A 16,934-nucleotide genomic window follows, 5' to 3' on the forward strand; every position below is an offset into this window, starting at 1 on the left:
TGTCGTTGACTTTGGTGAATTCGAGATTTTTTTTAGCTTTCCTAGGTTTTTTTTTTACAAATTTTATTAAAAGATTTTTTCCCTCGGCCCTGGTTGAGGTCGAGGTGGAATAAAATTAAATGTAAAAAAATACAGTCAAATCTGAAATTAAATTTGAAAAAAATCTAAGAATTTTCGGAAATATTTTTTATTCTGAGGTATTATGTTTTTAAAAGCTGAAAAGTGCCCGATTTGATTGAAAATGCAAAAATAAACGTCAAATAATATTGCAAAAAGTTTAAAATCTAGTAAAAAAGTTTCATAAAAATTTCAAAAAAAAAGTGTTCACGTGGTTTATAGATGATGGAGTTCTAAATACCTCAAAGAGTGTTGAAAGGCATCTGTCCCTTACTTATTCCATCTCCGTTTCCCCGTTAACGATACTTACGATCGATTATTATACGCACTAAATGATGCTCTCCCATTATGGTGCTCGATGGAGCTCATATTTCATTATAAACAGCTACTAAAGTCCGCGAGGGTGAACTGCCTTAGGCGTCTATGGCACGAGTTTCGAGCCAATATCGCCTGCTTACTAATCTGAAGCTTCCTCAATGTGCGTGCGTGCGTTGATTAGTGCCTTCCAATGATGGTGGTGGTGGCTTCAAACGATTATGCCGTTTTTCCGCTGACGATGATGATTGTTGAGTAGGGTGCCCAGAAAAAATGACCCCCTGCTCCACAAGCGGAAAACGGTTTTTTGAGTTATTTTAAGCATCTGTACAAATTTTGAGCGAAATTGGTTGAGATTAACCCATTGATACCCGAGCCTAAAGTTGGTGAAAAAAATGTTTTTCATACAAAAATGACTTTTTTGAAACGCTAATAACTTTTCAGGATCGAGTTTTACAGCTTTGGTATGTTCTACAAAGTTGTAGAGCATTAAATTTTCAATAAGAATCTCACTTTTGGGAATATTTGGATGGAAGTAGCGCACCATGCAGACCAAACCGTAAGAAACTTGGGTTTTCCATACATTTTTTCGATTTTTCCCATACAAACTTCACCTCCGAGTATCAATGGGAAAACGATGACCGATTTTGCTCATATTTGGCCCAGAGTCCTAAAATAGGTCAAGGAACAATATTCAGCTTGTGGAGCGAGGTTTTGAAAAAAAGTCCCATATTCTGGGCACCCTATTGTTGAGTTGATTCATTTTCATTGATGATAATGACGATGCACCACGAAGCAAGAGCAGACCGGCGCGTTTATTTACCTACCATCAATCGGCCCCAGACGTACACAAACCGGTAAACTCTCTTTCTCGATCCACCTGTTTTGGGGTAATTTTACAAATTGTGATCATTTTATTTAAAATTTTGCATTTTTCGATTTTTCTTTTTAACGAATTGCGAAAATAAATAAACTGATTTGTAGTTTGAAAGTTGAAAATAAATAATATATAATAACTAATTAAACTACTAACAAACTACCCCATCAATCGCCGGCTCACGTTCTGTTTATATGCAGGACGGTTGCGATTTGTGAAGAAAGCAAATCTAATAGCCCTCGCCCGCAGACCCTAATAATGCCCATATGTTCCATAACCGAGTCCGAAGGTATGCACCGCGATTTATGATTAGCATACATCAATTGAAAACGGCAACAAGCTTTTTTTTACTTCATTTCAACTTTTATTGAAAAAAAAAATACTTTTGTAGCTTTAATCATTTGCCGCTCTAAATGCTAAACTGGTTTTGCCTTCCTCACTGAGGTAAGGCTATAATCCTGCTCGAAAAATAAACTTTTGAAAAACAGCTCGTAGACCTATATTCATGTATACCTATCGACTCAGAATCGAAAACTGAACAAATGTCTGTGTGTGTGTATGTGTATGTGTGTGCGTATTCCCCTTGGTGCTTGAAATTCTTGCCAAGTTTTCTCGGCACTGGCTGATCCGATTTGAGTCAAACAAGTTGCATTCGGTCCGGTTTGGTGCCCCATACTGCAATATTGAATTGTTTGAAGATCCGATAAGTAGTTCAAAAGTTATGTATAAAAAAGTGTCAAAGTTGCGAATCGGGTGCTGGAATTTTGATGCCGGATCTCACTTAAATGCATGTAAACTATGTCCGGATCCATCATCCGACCTATTGTTGGTTAGGTAATCAAAAGACCTTTCCAATGAGTCCAAAACATTGAAGATCTGGCAACCCTGTCTTAAGTTATGATCACTTAAGTGATATTTATGTACTTTTTTGAAGCCGGATCTCACTTAAATGTATGTAAACTATGTCCGGATCCATCATCCGACTCATCGTTGGTTAGGTAATGAGTCTCTCTCATGAGTCCAAAACATTGATGATCTGGCAACGCTCAGTCTGAGTTATGATCGCTTAATGACATTTGTGTATTTTTGATTGAGAAATAGATGGAATTTGTGTCCAAACTCATCATATCACCAAATGTTGGTAAAAAGTGAGGAAGGCTCCAACCACATAGGTGGATTAAGTTAGTTTTTTTTTTTCGTTCCACTTTTCCTCTTTACTAATATTCAAAAAATCTCACTTGATCAACTCTCGCTGAATTGCTTTATGTTTTGATCACCAACTCCTCGCTGAAAAAAAAAACACAAAATAAAAATGTTCAATTAACTCCAACATCCGAATTACAGCGAGGACCTTTCACCAAAATAACGCTTTCGGTTTTATATTGCCACCTGGCGGCTCTGGCAAATCTAGATTTCGGTGCAATCGATGCGATCGTTTTATTTTTTTGCTCGATTTTATCTTTTCGCCATCGCACTTTCCCCCGCGCGCACTGTAATCAGCGCCGATTTTCGTCTTTTAACTTTGCCGAATGGTTTTGTTTTCCTCGCTGCGAATGTTTTCGGATGTGATTATTATTTTTTGCATCTTTTGGTGGCCTTAATCTTTAAGATTTTTTGGGTTGATTTTATCGTTTAAAAATGGGACGTTTAACACTGCAGGGAATGTGACTTGTTGATGTGTCACAGTTTATTTTTAAAATATTTGCCAAATATTATAATATGGAATTTTATCGGTGACCAACTCCATTTTTTTATTTTTCAAATGTTCTCCATGCACCTTATTTGGTCCTTAAAAGTTATAAAGAAAAAGCCCAATAGACAATCTATTATATCACCGATTTCACGTGAAACCAGCTGGATCCAGAGAAAAAATGTTCTGATTTGGCTCAAATTTGGCATGGGAGTTCTTTGGTAAATGAATCATATTTTTTTCGCGGTTGGGGTTGTCCTATCCGAAAAAGAGTGGTTAAAAAAATGCTTTTTTACGCTTTTCGCAAAAACCACATGTTTTCAAAAATCATATCTATCCGAACTGCTGAACCAATTTTAGCTCGCCACGTTTCAAAAGAAATGGGATTAATTTTAGTTTTGAAGAAAAATACTTAGACATTTTGAAAACGTAACTGAATACACTTACAGATCAAATGAAATCTTTGTTTGCTGATTATAAAATCTCGGGACTAAAGAGCTCACAGCTGAATATATTTTTGTATACTTTTCAAGATCCAAAAAGGTGAATATTCAATAAAAGGCTTCTGAGATATGATTTTTCGAGAAAAAAAAAAACTACCGGAATACATCAATTGAACTAAAAGACCATGCTTCTCCATCGGAATGAGTACCTAGTACATTTTGCTGGGGACACATGGTGCTTAGGGTGACAAGAAAAATTGGATTTTTTAGAAATTCTTAAGAGATAACCCCGGCTTGATTCTTTAGGTACAAATGAGTACAAAAGATCTTTGCTAATTTTGTGCCTAATCGGTTCAAGTTTAAGGGTCGCTATTGATCGTTGAAGTTTGTATGGAAAAAAATCTTAACAATATATGGGGAAAAGCAAAAATTTCTAAGTTCCACCAAAAGGTGGCGTAAAATATGTCGAATTATTGTCAAGTGCAGGGTTAAAAGGTCTGAAGAGATAAAAATCTGGCAAAAAAAAAAATCTGGAAAAATCTGGCAAGCCACTTTTCTCAAAGTAATGAACATAATTGTGTTCAAAAAATTTCACTTTTTATACATTATAGCTTAACTTAGTCTGGAAATAATAAAGAATAATTTTTATCAAATTGTTACTTAAAAAATTTGGCATTGCCAGATTTATCTGCCAACCTGGCAACCCTGGTCAAATGTGAGATTCTTATGTATAATTTTATGACAAATAACTTTGTTGAAAACCGCAAAACGATCCGAATTAACCCTGACGAGTTATTAGCGATGGAAAGAACCAACTTTAACGTTCTATAGCGACCCTTAAACCTTAACGGATTTAGCCCAAAATTGGCACAATTAATTATTTTTACTTTTACCTAAAGAATCGAGCCAGGGGGTATGCCTGATAACGATTTTTTTAATGTCACCCTAATGGTGTTTAAGATCAATTAATATACTGAATTCCAATGTATATTTTTTCGAAAAAACGTATCTTTGAATCCTGTTAATGGATAATCACTACACTACAAAATAACGATTAGGAATTTATTTTACACTTATGAACAGTTTTGAAAATTTGTCCATTTGTCCAACATTTCCCGATGAGTAATTCTATAGAATTTCGAATTTTTTTTAAATGACTTTTTAGTTGGTATCTTTGATAGATCAAACGTTGTCCATGCATTCCCTATGTTAAAAGAAGTCATTTTGCATCATTATTTCGTTCATACTAGGCTCCATACAATTTGCTGTGCAAATTTTCGAAAATCTGCCTACCGAGAAGAGATTTTATGATTGACACCAATGACAAAATTTTCAGAATTTTTCAGAAAAAATGTACATAAAAAACCGTTTTTTTATTTGACTTTCTAGCACTAAATGTTGGGTTCCCAAAAAAGATATTTTTTATTTAACGAATTTTTTTAATGTTTTAAGGGACTCGACAAAGCAAGATTTCAAGATGGTGTAAAATCTGGTACCTGAAACATATTGTTTTGAAATATATGTGAATTCTTGAAAAAAATCTTTAAAACTTTAATACAGAATTTCAAAATGTTTTCTAAATGAAAAATTCAATTTGCTTGGTTATGATAGGGGAACTTTTCAGATAAAAATAGAACATTTAATAAAAATCTCTTTTTAATATTTGATTTTTTACTACCAATGGTTTTTTTTGTATTGTTTTGGTACTGGAGATACAAATTGAAAAAAATATTTCAGAGGATAAATAAAAATTTTTGGATGCAAATTTAATTTGCAATCGAAAATGTCTTTACACATTTTTTTATATAGAGCACCGTTTTCATCTAATAAGCATTTTAAGGCGAAACTTTTCGAAAAACGTTCGGTTTTTTGTAATTTAAAAACACTCCATGAAGCAAAAGCACCCATTTATAAAAATATTTCCGAAGGGCATTTTTTAACTTTGTTGATTGGACTGCTGGTTGCTGAAATACATCCTGTTAAAGTTTAAATGTAAAGAAATAGTTTTTTCTCTGTGACATCTACTGTCGTTCTACGCATAATTGTCCCATGTCATTTTTGGACGATTTTGACTTTTTATCATTTTTAAGCTTAGATTTACGTATACTTTCAGAAAAACACCTAAAATCAAATCGAAATCGATCGAAAAATTTCAATCGCGTTTTTCACAGTTGCCCTATTTTGAACATGGGACAATTATGCGTAGAACGGCAGTCTATTTATACCTAATTTTTTTTTAAAGCGCATTATCTCGGTAGCTATTGGTTCGATTTTCAATTTAAAAAAACGAAAAGTATTGAGATTTTATTTGTTCCGTTAAAAAAAACGGATTTTAAGAGTGTAGAGTATCTTTTTTGAATATTCCATTTCCATTTTTAAATGCTGGGCTAAATCTTTAAAATTTTGAAGTTATTTTTATATAGAAGAGCACAAAATTTGACAAAAGTTCTATTTTTAACATTTAAAATTGAAACTAAATTTTCCGAAATATCGCCATTTGAAAAATAGGGCATTTTGATGACACTGAGAAAAACTCATTTTTCAAAAAATATACTTCAAGAGGCTGTATCTTAGCAAGCATCAAATAAGTCAAAGAAAGAAAATTGTACGAAATTTTCCAAGCGGTACGAAAACATTTTTGCAGGGGTGCTTTTCCTGCACAAAATATTTGTAAATTGAAATAATACTGAACACTTTTCGAAAAATTTCACCTTAAACTTGAAAACGGAAATTGGGTTTTGCAACAAATAAATTACAATTTTCCAGATAATTTCCCGAACCCCATTTTTTTTTTCAAAAAATTACCTAAACTCTAACGAAAAAGATGCAGTTTTTCCTTTGAAAACCGCAAAACGATCCGAATTAACCCTGACGAGTTATTAGCGATGGAAAGAACCAACTTTATTGTTCTATAGCGACCCTTAAACCTTAACGGATTTAGCTCAAAATTGGCACAGTTAATTATTTTTATTTTACCTAAAGAATCGAGCCAGGGGGTATGCCTGATAACGATTTTTTTAATGTCACCCTAATGGTGTTTAAGATCAATTAATATACTGAATTCCAATGTATATTTTTTCGAAAAAACGTATCTTTGAATCCTGTTAATGGATAATCACTACACTACAAAATAACGATTAGGAATTTATTTTACACTTATGAACAGTTTTGAAAATTTGTCCATTTGTCCAACATTTCCCGATGAGTAATTCTATAGAATTTCGAATTTTTTTTAAATGACTTTTTAGTTGGTATCTTTGATAGATCAAACGTTGTCCATGCATTCCCTATGTTAAAAGAAGTCATTTTGCATCATTATTTCGTTCATACTAGGCTCCATACAATTTGCTGTGCAAATTTTCGAAAATCTGCCTACCGAGAAGAGATTTTATGATTGACACCAATGACAAAATTTTCAGAATTTTTCAGAAAAAATGTACATAAAAAACCGTTTTTTTATTTGACTTTCTAGCACTAAATGTTGGGTTCCCAAAAAAGATATTTTTTATTTAACGAATTTTTTTAATGTTTTAAGGGACTCGACAAAGCAAGATTTCAAGATGGTGTAAAATCTGGTACCTGAAACATATTGTTTTGAAATATATGTGAATTCTTGAAAAAAATCTTTAAAACTTTAATACAGAATTTCAAAATGTTTTCTAAATGAAAAATTCAATTTGCTTGGTTATGATAGGGGAACTTTTCAGATAAAAATAGAACATTTAATAAAAATCTCTTTTTAATATTTGATTTTTTACTACCAATGGTTTTTTTTGTATTGTTTTGGTACTGGAGATACAAATTGAAAAAAATATTTCAGAGGATAAATAAAAATTTTTGGATGCAAATTTAATTTGCAATCGAAAATGTCTTTACACATTTTTTTATATAGAGCACCGTTTTCATCTAATAAGCATTTTAAGGCGAAACTTTTCGAAAAACGTTCGGTTTTTTGTAATTTAAAAACACTCCATGAAGCAAAAGCACCCATTTATAAAAATATTTCCGAAGGGCATTTTTTAACTTTGTTGATTGGACTGCTGGTTGCTGAAATACATCCTGTTAAAGTTTAAATGTAAAGAAATAGTTTTTTCTCTGTGACATCTACTGTCGTTCTACGCATAATTGTCCCATGTCATTTTTGGACGATTTTGACTTTTTATCATTTTTAAGCTTAGATTTACGTATACTTTCAGAAAAACACCTAAAATCAAATCGAAATCGATCGAAAAATTTCAATCGCGTTTTTCACAGTTGCCCTATTTTGAACATGGGACAATTATGCGTAGAACGGCAGTCTATTTATACCTAATTTTTTTTTAAAGCGCATTATCTCGGTAGCTATTGGTTCGATTTTCAATTTAAAAAAACGAAAAGTATTGAGATTTTATTTGTTCCGTTAAAAAAAACGGATTTTAAGAGTGTAGAGTATCTTTTTTGAATATTCCATTTCCATTTTTAAATGCTGGGCTAAATCTTTAAAATTTTGAAGTTATTTTTATATAGAAGAGCACAAAATTTGACAAAAGTTCTATTTTTAACATTTAAAATTGAAACTAAATTTTCCGAAATATCGCCATTTGAAAAATAGGGCATTTTGATGACACTGAGAAAAACTCATTTTTCAAAAAATATACTTCAAGAGGCTGTATCTTAGCAAGCATCAAATAAGTCAAAGAAAGAAAATTGTACGAAATTTTCCAAGCGGTACGAAAACATTTTTGCAGGGGTGCTTTTCCTGCACAAAATATTTGTAAATTGAAATAATACTGAACACTTTTCGAAAAATTTCACCTTAAACTTGAAAACGGAAATTGGGTTTTGCAACAAATAAATTACAATTTTCCAGATAATTTCCCGAACCCCATTTTTTTTTTCAAAAAATTACCTAAACTCTAACGAAAAAGATGCAGTTTTTCCTTTTCAAAACATATTTAAAACATCGGGAATTTCTGTTTTCGGGGTAATTTCAGAAAAGTCTTCTAAGCATAACCTACAACTTTGTCGAATACACCAATTCGATCAGAAAATCCCTTCTCATTATAAAAAAAAAGATTTTTGAACATTAACATACTCATTTTGTATTCTTGGATAAAGTTTCATTCAATTAAAAAAAATACAAAGAAAAGTCGATTAGCAAAAACGTAAACTAGGTAACTCATTTGCCAAACGAAAAAAAACGGCAAAAAAAACGTTTGACGGTTGTAGAACAGGTTTTATACTACCAATAAAAAAATAAGATATGAGCGATGCAAATATTTTTCAAAGTTTTGTCCCTTGACTTTGGCCAAAGTAAGGGAGGCATGAACATGAAATCAAAAGCCGTCGTTTAACATTTTACCGAAAAAAGTGTTTTATAATGCATTATACATTATTATATAGGTGTTTTACAAACAAAGCTTTTCAAAATATTTAAGTTTTGACAAACATTTTCCCCTCGCTTAGCAAAATGTTCATCGTTTTCCACCAGACAGTTTCCGATTATGACTTCACCTGACGGATACACACCAACTTCCGACCCAGACGGCGGGCATTATCGATTGATGACTACGTGGTATCCCGTCGCGTCCCCGGTGGTGCTTCAGACATTTTTATCAAACTACTGAGTTGCGATGAAAACTTTAAAGCCAACCCGTAAACCTGAACACTTTCGCTCCCGTTTTTTTTTCTTTCTGCCATGATTTAGTTTGTTGATCCATCTTCTCTCATGCTGGGGGAGGCGGCAAAAAGGTTCGCGGAACCAAAACATATCAAAAAGCACACCAACTTGATGAATGCCTGCCCCTCCCGGTTAAGGTCCGCCACTTTTCGGCACTTTTTTTCTTTGGTCACTTATCTCAAACTGTGCGCCGCCTCAACCTCAACGCGTAGACAGTTTGGCGCGCTCGTTTTGTGTTTGTTGTTGTTTACATTTGTGTATACTTTCTGCTCAATTTCTTCTTTTTTCGGGGTCTTATTTTTCGGTCTAGTGCGCGATTAGACTCGCGCGCCGACCCCTCGTCACCATGTGAATTGTACGCTCTTGTTTATGTTTTTTTGGTTGTTGATGTTGGTTTGCTATCAAATTACTTTTTTTTGTTTGTTTTGGTGTTCGTTTTCACACCTTTTGAACGCTTTGTTGGCAATGTGCAAGGTTAGAAAGTGGACGATCGAAAGTAAAGAGAGAAAAAAAAAGTGGCGAAGAATCACTTTGAATGTGAACTTTGTTTATGACAGCGGCAACAACGACGATGATGATGATGACGATGGTCGTATAGCGATTAGTCGTTTATAGCAACTTGTAATTACGACTTGTCGCGCGATAGGTGCTCTGTTACTCCTCTTCTTATTGGCAGCTGTAGGTTAATTAGCATGTATCGTTGCTTAGAGATTGGAACTATGATTGGAGGGTGTCCTATGTTGGACTTTTGTAATGTTTTTGTTCCATTTAATCTATTTGTTCTCTTCATTTCTTTTTTCAATATTTTTTTTATAATTTTGATTTTTATGTTTGGTTTTTTTTATTTTTCGTGAAACTTTGGTGTTCGATTTGGGGTAGGCGTGGCTGAATGGTTACGCTGTTCGCTTTGTAAGCGGAAGGTTCTGGGTTCGATTCCCATCTGCTGCTATCGAGAAATTATGGAAAGAAGGAATTCTGAACACTTGAATATGAACGAAAAATTCATTAGCTCGCGGCCGGGGTTCGATCCCCCGTCCTTTGGGTCAGCAGACAAAAATGCTAACCACCAGACCATCGAGGCTTAGTTGACTAGAAGGATTAAGAATGCTATAAGAATCCAAGAAACTTGATTGGAATCTGTGTACCCAAGAACAGGAAATGCAATATTGAATGCAAGTTGAATTCAAGGACACCTACTGGAATTGGAAAGCTTCCAAAATTAATCCAAGAACAAACGAAGAATTAAGGACTATAAATAGATTTGACCGGCTGCATCACTTACCACGGTGAATCCTGGCTTCACACCAATCTTACTAACACCCTCAAACCTCACGTGATACTTTGTCGAAGACGCAGCCGATAAAGCGGTCTTCATCACTCAAGTATCGGACTAAAATTCCTATCCACTTCCCCCGTGTCTTACCACTGGTCGTGGCCGGCGCTGTGATTGGCTAGCATGATAGGGACATTTGAAAGTTATGAAGTGGCGATGATTGGTTCCTACTCTTCATCTGTGGTCCACGGAGCAATTCTTGGAGGTCCTGGTCAATAACAGCGTAGCAACTACGGGTGCAATGCTATGCTATGCTATGCTAAACTTTGGTGTTCGATTTCACAATTTTACCAATAAATATTTTCTAAACTATCGGAAAGCAAATCCCACAAACTTAAAGTGAATTTTTGTCTTTACTGAAACATTCGTTTATTTGGCTAAACTGCCCATAAATGAGCAATTCTTTTAGGTCTTTTTTAATTTCAATTTTTGTATTTTTTAATCCGGCTGAAACTTTTTTGGTGCCTTTGGTATGCTCAAAGCAGCAATTTTGCATCATTAATTTGTCCTTATAATTTTCCTTACAAATTTGGCAGCTGTCCATACAAAAATGAATTATGAAATCCAGTGTTGGAAATCGAGCGAGAAGAAGGAAAGCATTTCTCGTTCGCGAGCGAGGGAGAGAACTTGTAGTACTTTTCTCTTCTCGCTCGCACTCGCATTTTCGTTCGCGTTCTCGTTCTCACCGCGAGCGCCTCGTGCTAGGCATTCGTCCCAAGCCAGCAATTTGTTTATCAGACTTATGAATGCGAACCAGGCAATGGTATAGAGGTGTAACTTCAATCGCTGTGTTGTTTTTTGTTCGTTTCTAACACGTTCAACTTCTCGCGAACAGCAATTCTGGCTCGCGAGAAAGCCCGTTCGCGTGTGGAGGAGAGCACGAGCAATCGGTGAGTTTCTCTCGGCAGCTCGAGACTCGCGGTGAGAGCCCGAGAGAGACGAATTTTTCTCGCGAGAGAGCGAGAATACCAACACTGATGAAATCTGTGTCTTTTTAAGGAATTTTTTGATCGATTTGGTGTCTTCGGCAAAGTTGTAGGTATGGATAAGGACTACACTGAAAAACATGATACACGGTATACAAATTTTGTGATTTTTAAATTCACTTTTTGTCACTAAAACTTGATCTGCCAATAAACATTATTTTTAAATTTATTTTTATTGTTTGTAACGTTTTAGGGGACATCAAATGCCAACTTTTCAGAAATTTCCACAATGTGCAAAAAATCTTTGACTGAGTTATGAATTTTTGAATCAATACTTAATTTAAAAAAAAATCGAAATATTGGTCGCAAAAAAAAATCGAATTTGAAAGCGCTCCGTTTTCAAGTTAAAACCATTTTTTATGTAATTTTTTTGAAAATAGTCGCAGTTTTTTTTAAATTATTGCACATGTTTGCCCACTCTTGAAAAATATTTTTGAAAAGTTGAGAAAATTCTCTATATTTTGCTTTTTAGAACTTTCTTGATACGACCCTTAGTTGCTGAGATATTGCCATGCAAAGGTTTAAAAACAGGAAAATTGATGTTTTCTAAGTCTCACCCAAACAACCTACAATTTTCTAATGTCGTTATCTCAGCAACTAATAGTCCGATTTTCAATGTTAAAATATGACACATTCGTGAAATTTTCCGATCTATGTATGGTACTAAAGGGCTTAAAAAAGATACAGAGATTTCAAAAGTAGTATAATGAAAAAATCAGAGAAATCAGATATTCTGCCAACATTGCCAAAGGAATTATGATATACAAAACAAACATGATAGTTCTTATATTTTGATGATACTTACGTTTAATCCTTATGCAGAAATGTTCTGAAGACATTATTTAGTTAAGTTGCACCCCAATTTCTCAGATATATTATAGTTTTCAAAATTTTCCGCTTGACTTTGCAGTGTTGGCAAAAAGTATGATTTTTACCGAGTATTTCAAAATGTCTCTTTTGAACGCTGTGTAACTATTGTTAGAAGCAATTTAGCATCATACTGTCTTCGGGAGAATTGTTCAGGACATCCAGGGCTTATGGTGTTAGTTTCATAAAATAGTAAAAAAAACATGAATTTTGTATATTAAAAAAATGTGAAAATGCAAGTTTCCCCATAGTAATTTCCATACAAATTTCATTCCCTTTGCGCCAATCGTGGACTTAACCAATCGCTCCCAAATTTAGGGAGGAGGTAGGGGACCCAAAAAGGGACCCAAAAAATGTGTTACCGAAAAAAACAATATTCGGTTCCACCCTACTGCCAATGTTCGCATAAATGCCGCACATGCAAAAACCGCAAGCTGAGAAAAAAGCAAGAAAAGTTTATCTTATACATAAGGCTACGTGTTAAGTTTCCACGAAAAAACTGCATTTCCTTCTAAATTCTAGAACAAAGTACTGGATGTTATAGGCTTTTCTGAAAAAGCACACGATTTTGAATCAAACTGCATCAATAACTCAAAAGTGATGAAAATGCGTATGGGACATTTATGCGATCAGGGGCAGAAAAACGGAAACAAACGTTTCAATCAAATGAATATTCAAAAATCTTCTTTGTTGATTGTAGTCGATGTCTTTTCTTAACTGCGGAGAAATAATGAACATACAAAAGTTAAAATTTCAGCTTGCTAATTTTGCCGAAAATTAAAATGTCGAAAAGAGCGAGCATAAAAGGTCCAACTCACAACATTCTACCCACTATTAGCATCGAGCTAGATTGGACGGCAAATAACAACCCTTTTGCGGGTGGACGCAAAGCACTACTTTGGGTAGAACTTTGCCTACAATTTTCTTTAGCACTCTTACGCGGTTGCTCTTCTACGATGGAAATCCAAACTGGTGATAGCCATAGAGAGATACAAGTTCCATTCAATTGGACTGTAATTTCACGCTTTGTTAGGATTTCTCATCGTCACGTAACGTCATATCGCCGCTCCGGCAGATGGTGATTTTAAGACTGATTTGGTAGATATATCTAGAGAACCGGAGGGGTGATGTGTCTCACCACGATGTACGAATCGGTATCATTTATGGTCGGATGGGAAACTTGTGGGACGTGTAAGAATTTCTGTTTATGAAGTGGTTAAGCGGGTTGGAGTCGTAAATTCTTATTCATTTCATTGGAGTGCTTCAATTTCCAAAGTTCTTCGTTACGAGTTCAATAATTCAGTTCCGCCAAGATTAATGATCGGAAATCAACAAATTATTAATTTACCAGACACCATAAATTCTTCCCCTTTACAGCAACCCAATCCACTCAACCAGTCCGATGTAGTCACACACAACACGTGCCACAATCCCACAATTTTTAATCTATTTCCCCCAAAACAATCCATCCCCCTTCCATTCCTGCGCCATGATAAAGACAAATGCTTCGAATTACCAGAATATCTCAAGAGACACGTTCTTCGCCTGCTCTGTGCTTCTCCCCCTGGAAATGTAATTCTGCTCATGGTTTGGCTCGTTTTCACGGTTTTCCTCTTCGGTAAGAATGTACGTTAGCTTACGACCGACGACGCGACTAAGTAGCTGGTGTACCGCAATATGCTGAAGCGTCAGTCTGGTACGGAATTTCCCCTGGACTAGACACTGTGAGTTTATCGATGTAAGCGTGGCTTTGCAAAAAAGCTAGACTAGACTGGATCAGACGTTGAATGAATACAAAATAAATATTTGCATTTTAATTTACATAATTGGAACACATAGACTACTAAAAATTTGTGTGCGTTTGTTTCAAGGCATAGTATTTTGCATAATTTAAAAATAGAATGTAAATATGTGGAACCAAAAAAACAGATGATGTATAATAAGTAAGAATCAAAATCTGCGAAATAACATTTACTTATGATAAATTCTTCCAAGAATGAGAAATTTTTATTATTTTTTTGGTTTAAATGAAACTTTGTGTACCTTTTCTATGACAAAAGGAGAACCTCCTTAGGAGATATTTTGCATCATTAGTTCGTTTTTACAAGTCTCCATAACAATGTTGACAGCTGTCCATACAAGGAGGCTAATAAAATATTCATAAATCTGTATCTAGATAACGGGTTTTCTGATCAATTTAGTGTCTTCGGCAAACACTCTTAACAAAGTACTGTTTTTTTATTCGACTTTTCACGCATTAAAATGAACTGTGCAATTTTTTTTTTAATCTCATTTTTGAATATGTTTTAGATGACAAAAATGCTCCAACTATGCCACGAGTTGAAAAAAATAATAATTTAGGATCGATGTCAATTTTTCTGAAAAATCGTATTTTTTGTTTTTTTTTTTAATTTGTTTTGAGTTGATTTGTTGCACATTGAAAGGGACCTTTGTCTTTGTTGAAAGTTAGGGTGGTTCACGATTAAAGTGTTTTTGAAAATCAAACTTTTCAGAAATATTATTAGGTTGAAAGTTTTTGGGCTTACTTAATCCAAGCAACTTTGTCGGAGAAACCATAAAAATATCTCGCTGTATACGACTTTTAAAACAAAATGTAGAGAAACAATCTGAGGAAACCATAAAAATGAAAATATAGTTTTTTTGGTCATATTTACGTTTTAAAACGCATTTTACACTAGTTCAGTTGTTTTGCAATCATTAGTTTTCAAAAAATGTATAGCGCAATTCCCACTAACTAGGACTTCGCACTATATTATTGCTATCGATCGCACTATTGCGACTTGTCAAACTGGCTTGGAAAATTTAAAATTTTCGCAAAAAAGGTCACAGCGGGCCGCGGTTGCCGATCGTTTTTCAGCTGTCAATCGCAATTAAAAAGTGCGAAACGTCCAGTTTGGTGGAAACTGCGACTGGAAATGTAAATAAACAAAAGCTGGTAGCCTAGTTTTTTGAAATGTTGTTGTCAAAAAGGCGAGAAATAAGTGCGGCTAAAATCCAATTTACAGTGAAAGGATCAATAAGATTTGCGAAAATAAAATTGCGATAATAAACATCGAAAATTTTCAAAAATTCAAAAGATTTTTAAATCAACCCAAACATGCTAAAAATGATTCTAAACACAGGGGAATGCATTTTAAATTGATTTCAGCTGATTGCAGTTCAATTTCCATAGAAATTTTGAAGTTTTTTGAAAAACTTTTTTTTTGCAATTCCGTCGTGAAACTACTCACTTTTCCTGTCATTCTTGAACGACGAAATAGCCTACTTTTCTGTTCCAAAAATAACAGAATCGAATAGCAACACTTTTCAAAATAAATGCTGAAAAGTTCTACTTTTCAGCACTGAAATGGGTGCTGAAAAGTTGAACTTTTCAGCACTTGTTTCGAAAAGTAACACTTTTCAAATTTTTTTTGATTCAAACGATTTATTGACAAAATACATGAAAATTTGACATAAAATTTCACTCAATGGGTGTTTTTCGGAATTGCAAAAAATGTTGTATGGAACTCGTTGCAAAACTTGATTTTTTCTGCACTCTTCGTATTTATCCAACTCGGTGAACCTCGTTGGATAAATGTACGACTCGTGCTGAAAAAATCCTCTTTTTGCAACTTGTTGCATAAACTACTATTTTGCCCCTAATTTTTTGGGCTGATTGAAGGGGGGGGGGGGGGACAATAGCATTAAATAAAAATTTTACTAGCCTTATGATTTTTTGAAAAAAATCTAGTAATTTTTTGGAAAAACGAAATTTTACGCAAAACATTTTTTTTTTCATTAATTTTTTTATGTGAAATTGAATTTGCAATCGATAAGTACTTTACGGATTTTTTGATATTCGGCCCCGTTTTCAAGAAATAGCCACCGAAAGATTGATTTCAGCGAAATTTTCGCAGTTTCTCGATTTTTTAAAATAGTGTCTGGTCCATCTCTAAAAATATTTTTTTTTTCGAAAAGTTCAGAAAAAATTCTATAAATTTTTTAAGAGACATTGAAGATTGGACCTCTGGTTGCTTAGATATAGCGGCTTTAAGCAAAATAAACAGGAAAATTTAAGTTTTCAAAGTCTCACCCAAACAACTTACCATTTTCTCATGTCGATATCTCAGCAAGTAATAGTCCGATTTTTTATGTTAAAACATGAAACATTCGTGAAATTTACCGATCTTTTCGAAAACAATACTTTGAAAAAAATAAATAATCTAGACTAACATTTCAAAAGTCAAAGTGGTCGCAACCCGTTTTTTGCCCTTTAAAATGTTAGTCTTGATTAAAAAAATTAGAATACTTTTTTCGAAAAGCCAAAGACACAAAATAGCTTCTTTGGTAATAGGGAAGGCCCTTACAAAGTTTGAGCCAAATAAAACAATACAAATAAAATCCATTTCCGATTTTGGTAGAGAATTGCTCAACTTAAAAAGCCTTTGTCCTTTTAGGTCATACGAAAGTTACACACAAAGTTTCATCCAAATCAAAATATAAAAAAATAATCTTTGTCCGAAGTGTCAGAGAATTGCTCTTATGGTTCTTTCGAATCAGTCTGATAACCTGATGACGAGAAACAACACGCTATGGAGATCAAGTCAGCATGCCGTAATCGGTGACGAAAAGTCGGACCCGACTATG

General features: G+C 34.2%; 1 protein-coding gene across 4 annotated transcripts in view; it reads left to right on the forward strand.

The window, feature by feature from the left end:
- LOC120414500 (WD repeat-containing protein 47) overlaps positions 1-16,934 on the forward strand; it is a 202,546-nt gene that overhangs the window by 32,932 nt on the left and 152,680 nt on the right. The gene's annotated exons all lie outside the window — the stretch shown is intronic.

The sequence above is a fragment of the Culex pipiens genome, chromosome 3 (genome assembly GCF_016801865.2).
Source record: "Culex pipiens pallens isolate TS chromosome 3, TS_CPP_V2, whole genome shotgun sequence".
NCBI classification, from domain to species: domain Eukaryota; kingdom Metazoa; phylum Arthropoda; class Insecta; order Diptera; family Culicidae; genus Culex; species Culex pipiens.